Consider the following 6756-nt stretch of genomic DNA (forward strand, 5'->3'; position numbering starts at 1 on the left):
CCAACAAACAGCCAAACTCCTCTTTACTTAATTCTTTATAATGGTAATTAATTCACCCGAAGAAAAACCTTAAAGAATGCCAAAATTAGACTGGGTAAATTATCTTTACAGGCCTGGAAACTTTAAACATTTCATTTATTCTGCCTTCTGGCCTTTGGGAGCAAAGTTGCGTGTTGTGGGTGGTTTGATTCAAGTCTTTGAACGAAATGCAAGAAGAGTAGTCAAGAAGAGGCTGCTGACTCTCTAAAACATTCAAACACACCTGTGGCACGCAGGTGTTTTTGGACATGTCCTTGCTGCAGAGATTACATAGCATGATTCTACAGTGTTGGTGCGTGCGGATTATAATAGATGACTCAAAGGGCAGGCATGTTGTCAGAGGGCATGTCTTGTTTTGAGATGTAGGCTTTGTCTTCATATTTGCTCTGACAGCTGTTTTTCTAAGGTGATCTCTTATATTGAACATATAGTCGTGTTAATCATTAATAGCTTAGCTGACGAGGTTAAACTTTTCAGCTGTTCAACATCCCACGACAAAGAATGCAACGACTTGTTTGTGTTAAAAACCTGTACCCTTTTAAAGGATTAGGGAGGGGATAAGCACAACACAGGAAACTGTCTAGTTATTGCAAAATCAGGTTCATATGGGTATGTTTTATGGTTTTAGGGTGAATGAAGTGTTCACAGAAATCCCCACACAGCTAATTGTTTTTAATTTCTTTTGGATGAACACCATATTATTTTGGTACAGTTTGATTTCAGAGTAAATATTATTGATGATGCAAATGTACTGTAAGGCTCAGCGCCCAGTAGTGTGAATTTTCTCTCTCTCTCTCACGGTGCACCTGTGCCTGTGAGTCAGCCTCAGAATTAAGCCAATACCAACAGGCTGTCTTTCATCGCAGTGTGACAGAAGCACACGAGATTAGAGCAGAATCCACCCAAAACAACCACACTGAGCTCAGGGATAATCCAGATCCCAAACATCAGAGGGAAACAGGAGGACACTGCTCCATCTATCATCCATCGAGAATCCACCCTGAAGAAAAACACGGGGACGAGTGATGCGTTGCTATTGTCCGACCTAGCTGGCACAGGAAAAACAGGATGTGATGAGTTTCTGTGCCTGAGGTGACTGGTGAACCACAGTGGCACCAGCCTGGAAACTTGTATGTTGGCACAGCTTTTTGTGCCTGCACGAAAGTTTTCTTTCTGTTTTTTGTTTTGTCTTTGCTCCATTTGGAAGCAGACAACTTTGCAAAAAGAAAGAAAAAAAAAAGTTGGATCGAATGCAGCTTTATCAATGAGTTGTGCATATGAAGCTCTGAATAGACTTCAGGCTTCGGGGTATTTTTAAATTGCGACTCTAGCTAAATAAAAGCCGTGCTAATTTGAACAATATACCATTATGCTCCATTCATCGCTCAGGTGAGTGATGTGGTCTCTTAAACTGTCAGTCTTCTACATCTTATTTTACAGTCATGACAAAGGCTGTAGTTCAAAGGGATGACTCGGTGCCAAAACATATGCAATACAGCTGTTTCTGACACTCAGTATATCCATATCATCTTAATCTTTTCTTTTTATCAAGAACCAACACCCCACCGCACACACACAGCCCCTTACTTATGTACAGTATTATGCTGGCTCTTCCTACTGAAGTGCAAGATGGCTAGAGTACAGTGAGTCTTGTATGCATGCCCGTGCATGATGCAGTTATGCGTGTGTGTGTTAGCGAGCTTTGCCCAGTTCTCACCAGCAGGACCAGAGGCTGTTTTTAAAGCTGCATTTCTCGCGTCAGTTCTCCGAGACATCGGGACTGTCGGGTCAGAGAAAAGGAGCCTTTGACTGAAGAGGAATGAGACTGATCCCTTGCCAGACAGCCTCAGCTGGGGGGCTACCATCCACTAATATTTCCAACAAGTCTCCACCCCCACAAACCCTCCATCGTCCACCCACTGTCCACCCTCCCTCCATTCATTTCTGGACATGCAGCGATAACAAAATTTCCAGGGAACTGTCCAAACAGAATGCACTGTGTGTGCTGTGAGTTGTTTTAGACGTGGCACAAGTTGGTATTAGATGACGGTCGCCTGTGCATTATCAGCACTTTAACAGGGGGAAATAAGGTTCCTGTTTGCGACACTGAGTAGTGGAACAAACCACAACTCGTCATTTGTCCTGTGAATTGATTGTGTGTCTGCTTTCTCTCCTAATTTCCCAGATAGAAGACTGTTCAAGCTGGTCCTTTATGCTTGAGCTTGAGATATTTTCGCTCATGTCCCAGATGGACTGTGTTGTTCCGGTCAAAGAGAACATACCAATGACACACTGACTTATTTATTTTAAATAGGGCTTGTTGTAAACACACAAATAGCTGACCTTCGTGATTCTTTGTCTTCTTTCTCTCATTCTCCGTCTTTTTATTTCTTGCTTTTTTTTGGTCACTTGAGGAGACAACATCAGGGTCATTCCTCCTGATCTCTGGACAGTCTTTTGTTTTTTTCAAAGTCACAAGGAAATTCTTTAAAGACATTTATTATAAGATAGTAAAGAGTAATGGGGTGTTTCATTTGCCATAATGAAACCTAATCATCCTCTGGATGGTCCTTTGAATCCATCTCTGTGGTTTAATAGTCTAAGTTGAGAATGGGTCTCGGTCTGCAGTCTGTCAGGAAAAGTAGTTCGAGGAAGGTATTCCTTTACATACATTAAAGGACTGAAGTGTGTGGATGATGAGGAGATAAGTAGTGACTTTTTTCTTTTGGAAAAATGGATTCTGACAGATGCTGGTGAATACTTTAAGAGAACTCTCAAGAGACTTTTTTTTTTTTTTTTGTCGAAATAAAAATATCTTTTTTTTTCTGTTATGCTAATTCTGACTTTTGACCAACAGTGAGCCATCTTGACAGTCTTTTCCTGTGAGGAAAAGCAAAAAGGAAGAAGCTGCTTTAGACTTTGCCTAAATACTGGACAGGTTTTTAGAACAAGCAAGGTAATAGCTTGTGATATTATAGTCACATAATTTGTATCAACATCTCAGACGTCATTGAAAACTTCAGTTCAGTGGCTCAAATTAACTGAAGTGACACCTAACAGACAGCAAATGTCAGCAGCCACCTGTGGTTGAAGTATACACAGCTGCCATAATATAAAAGACACACATTATGTGGACAAAAATACTGGATTAACTACACTTTACATCTAAAGGAGCTGCTCGGCCATGGAAACCCATGCCATGAATCTCCCAGCACATTTTGTTCATGCTGATGTTAATGTCAAAGGAGGTTTGGAGCTCAGCAAGTAAATGCGTGTAACTGGAGACTGCATGGCCAGGTGCCCTATTTTATACCCCTGTGGCAAATGGACTGAAATCACCTGAATTCAAAGATTAGAGGTGTGGCTTAATACATTAGTCCATAGTGTGGCTACAGTGATGTCACCTATTAGTTTCTGAAATCCTGTTGTGAAGCCAGGGTGAACATTTTGAAACTGAATTTAATGAGAGAGGAGTGTCTAACTGTGTTCATAGGCTCACGACCTGTCAGTCACAAGTCACTAGTCAATGAGCATAGGCTAAATAATCCTCCTGACTGAGATTTACCAAATTGACATAATTTTTTATTAAATATTATCCAAAATGAGAGATTGAGACGATAAAATTATGAAAGTGTTTATAGAGATCAAGTCATAAAACTGTTATATGTTTGCCAATCAATTCAATTTAGTTTAATTTTATTTATGTAGCACCAAATCACAACCACAGTCGCCTAAGGCACTTCATATTGTACGGGAAAGACTATGACTGGTGACAGTGACTGGTGTTTACCAGACTGGACTGGTTTGCAGGCTTGTGTGACCAGGGCCTTATTCACGTGACTTGACATTGTCAACATGATCGTCACACGCCCAGCAAGCAAGTTAACATAACATGGTTAGCAGTCACCCGTGTGCAAAAATGGGACCAGAAGTTTTTAGAACCACAGCTTTCACCCCCAGCGGCCATTAAAACAAATGCAGGTGGTCACTTCTTTACTGGCGTCACTGTTCAGACCTGAAAGCTGTATCCATTTCATTTTTTATACAGTCAGTGGTGAGAACCCAGCTGTCCAAATACAAATCCTAATCCTAATGAGTGATTAAACGGATTCATCACAAGGATTTAAAATGCTCATCTTTAAACCAATCCAAGTGGCTCAACTGCTGATTTTAACTTAAAGCACTGGCTTCATATTTAAATTCCAGAGGTGTGACCAAACCTGAGGATGTAAGTTTTTTGCTGCAGGAATGACAGATTTGGAAGTACGCATCTTATGAAAGGTATTTTTAATGTAGTATGAATAATTGTAGCTGGTTAGAAATCCTCACTCATTAAATATTTGCTCTAGCATTACCTTTTTTCAAACAGCACTTTCGTATCTGCATACCGCATCAAACTTGCTCTACACTTTCGTGTGCAGCCAACAGTTTTCTGTTTAGAATGCGCCTATGTGCCAAGAAAGAGTGAAAGATAATTGGTCACCTAGGAGGTTTTAATGGAGCTGCTCTGATGGAGTCATTTAGTTGTACCGCTTTGCATTTCATCACTTCTGTCTGTCAATTATACTTGATTTACAAGGTGTCTAAGGGACCGCAAATGTGAAGCATCAATTTGTGAGTGGATGATTGCGCTAGAGAGAACGGAGATGGCAGGATATATCATTCATTAACGTGGCAGGCTGTCCTTCAATTATGCCTCGTCAAATTGGAGTGAGTCATTTCAGTCACTGCTCTTATCAGGAATGACCTCTCTCAGGTTTAAAGCAAGAGTATGCATGATTGTGCATGTGTGACTTTTATAAGAACATAACCGCTAAGAAAGCCTGGGAGATTTTTCCAGAGGCATTGTGCTTTTGTACAGGTGGGACTCATCGCTCACCATGAAGGCCTGTCAGAAGTCTGTGTTTACACAGATGGTTTGTGTTCACCCAGGGCTCTATATGAATGCTGTAAAGCTAGCAGAATACGAGGACTTTGTCTGCCCTGTAATGAATGGGAGTACATGACAGTTTTGTTCTCAAGGTTACATGACACGAGGTCTCATAAAAAAGTTAAAGGTGACAGACATGAACCTTTCCCCCCCCCCACACACACACACACTGAATGAGGAACAAAGGTTTCCTGGAGTTCCCCAGGCTGCGCTATGAGCCTTGATAAAGCTGACCTGATAATACTGCGCTAATGGTTTTGGGAGAAGGCTGAGACAATAAATAAGAAAAGGTAATTACGGTTAAAAGGTTAAAAACAAGGGTCTAGAGCTCTGGTTAGGAGTATGGTTTTTATCTGAAGGTAAGACAAATGATGATGAGAAGTGAAAAAGTTTCGCCGCTCTGACAGAACGGCGGTGTACTTGTGATTAGTTTTGTTTCTCTTGATAAAACGCAGCGCACTTTTCCCTTGGTGAGGATGTGTGAGGCTGTTCACACAGCTGTTGCAAAGTGGGGAAATATGTGGTGGCTGAATCGCCCACATGGCACAAGGCATCTATTATACGAAAGGGAGACATTTGGCAAGCAAGCTCAAAAATGCACAATTTTACTTTCAGATAGCTTTAACTGCAATCATATGGTAGTGATCAATGCTGGCCTTACTTCTCAAGGTATATTATACTTCTCATTTGTTCGTTTAAATGGAATGTTATCACTTTACTTATTACTCCCTGAGAGCAGTGATTTATTGTAGCGTTCGTGCAATATATTAGTTATGCACACTGAACTGGCAAGAGCTGCATCTCCTACTGCTGAAAATGGACTTTGCTCAGTTTCCCAACTTTCCAAAGGATTTGATTTTTTTAAGCAATAACACTGTACAAAATCTAACATTCAGTGCCAGAAAATAAGTCCACATTGAGAAGAAAAGTATCAGTGTCCTTTACTTATCTATGCTTCATTAATGTGATGGATGCAGTCGCATGCATAAACTGTAAACAGTGCATATGTCTTAAAAGGGCCAATTTAACTAAATCAGACTTTGCGACCCTAATGTTATTCCTGGAAAGTAAGACTTCATTAATCAATCTTCTGAACACTGACAAGTAATTCAATTAGTTATGTTTGCCAGGCTCAAATACTAACATTAATGACGTTTTGTTTTGATTTAGTTCTTTCACTTTAGAAATAAAAACGCATTAATGGTGGAAGCGGAAACTCTGTGCCAGCCAGAATCCCTCGGCTAACTTTCTCAAACATGCTCTAGTGAATAAGTCAGATATGTCATAAATAAAATAGGTTGAGACATTTTACATAAAGATATAAGTTTAAGGGGCGCTGTGGGATTTCACGCTTCAAGTTGACTTAAAAAAACAAGAGAACTCCCATTTGACCACTCGCTCAGCAGGACGAACTCAGTTGGTGTCTCTGTGTGTCTGTATGTGTCTCCGGCTCTCCTCATTTAACACACATATTCTTGGAAGTGAATGTGAGCCATATTAAATCTGACTCCTCTGCTGCGCAGTAATGCGAGCGCCGGCGGTTAGTTTTATATGTTTCACAAGCGTGTAAATATTTAATAGAAGAGCGGGATGGAGTGCTGTGTCACTGTTCCGGCTCTGTCGGCCCTGCAGACGAAGACGGATAAAATACTAAAAGAATTTCTTCCTGACAGAATAAATTATGAAGCAGCTAAAAAAACGCAAACGTAGGCCTTATTCGTCATTACAGTCACATTCTTGGATTGTGTGACACAGACATGGATATACAAGCTGTTTATGCTTGGAGA

This window comes from Simochromis diagramma, unplaced genomic scaffold (genome assembly GCF_900408965.1).
Source record: "Simochromis diagramma unplaced genomic scaffold, fSimDia1.1 OVJJ01000816.1, whole genome shotgun sequence".
NCBI lineage: Eukaryota > Metazoa > Chordata > Actinopteri > Cichliformes > Cichlidae > Simochromis > Simochromis diagramma.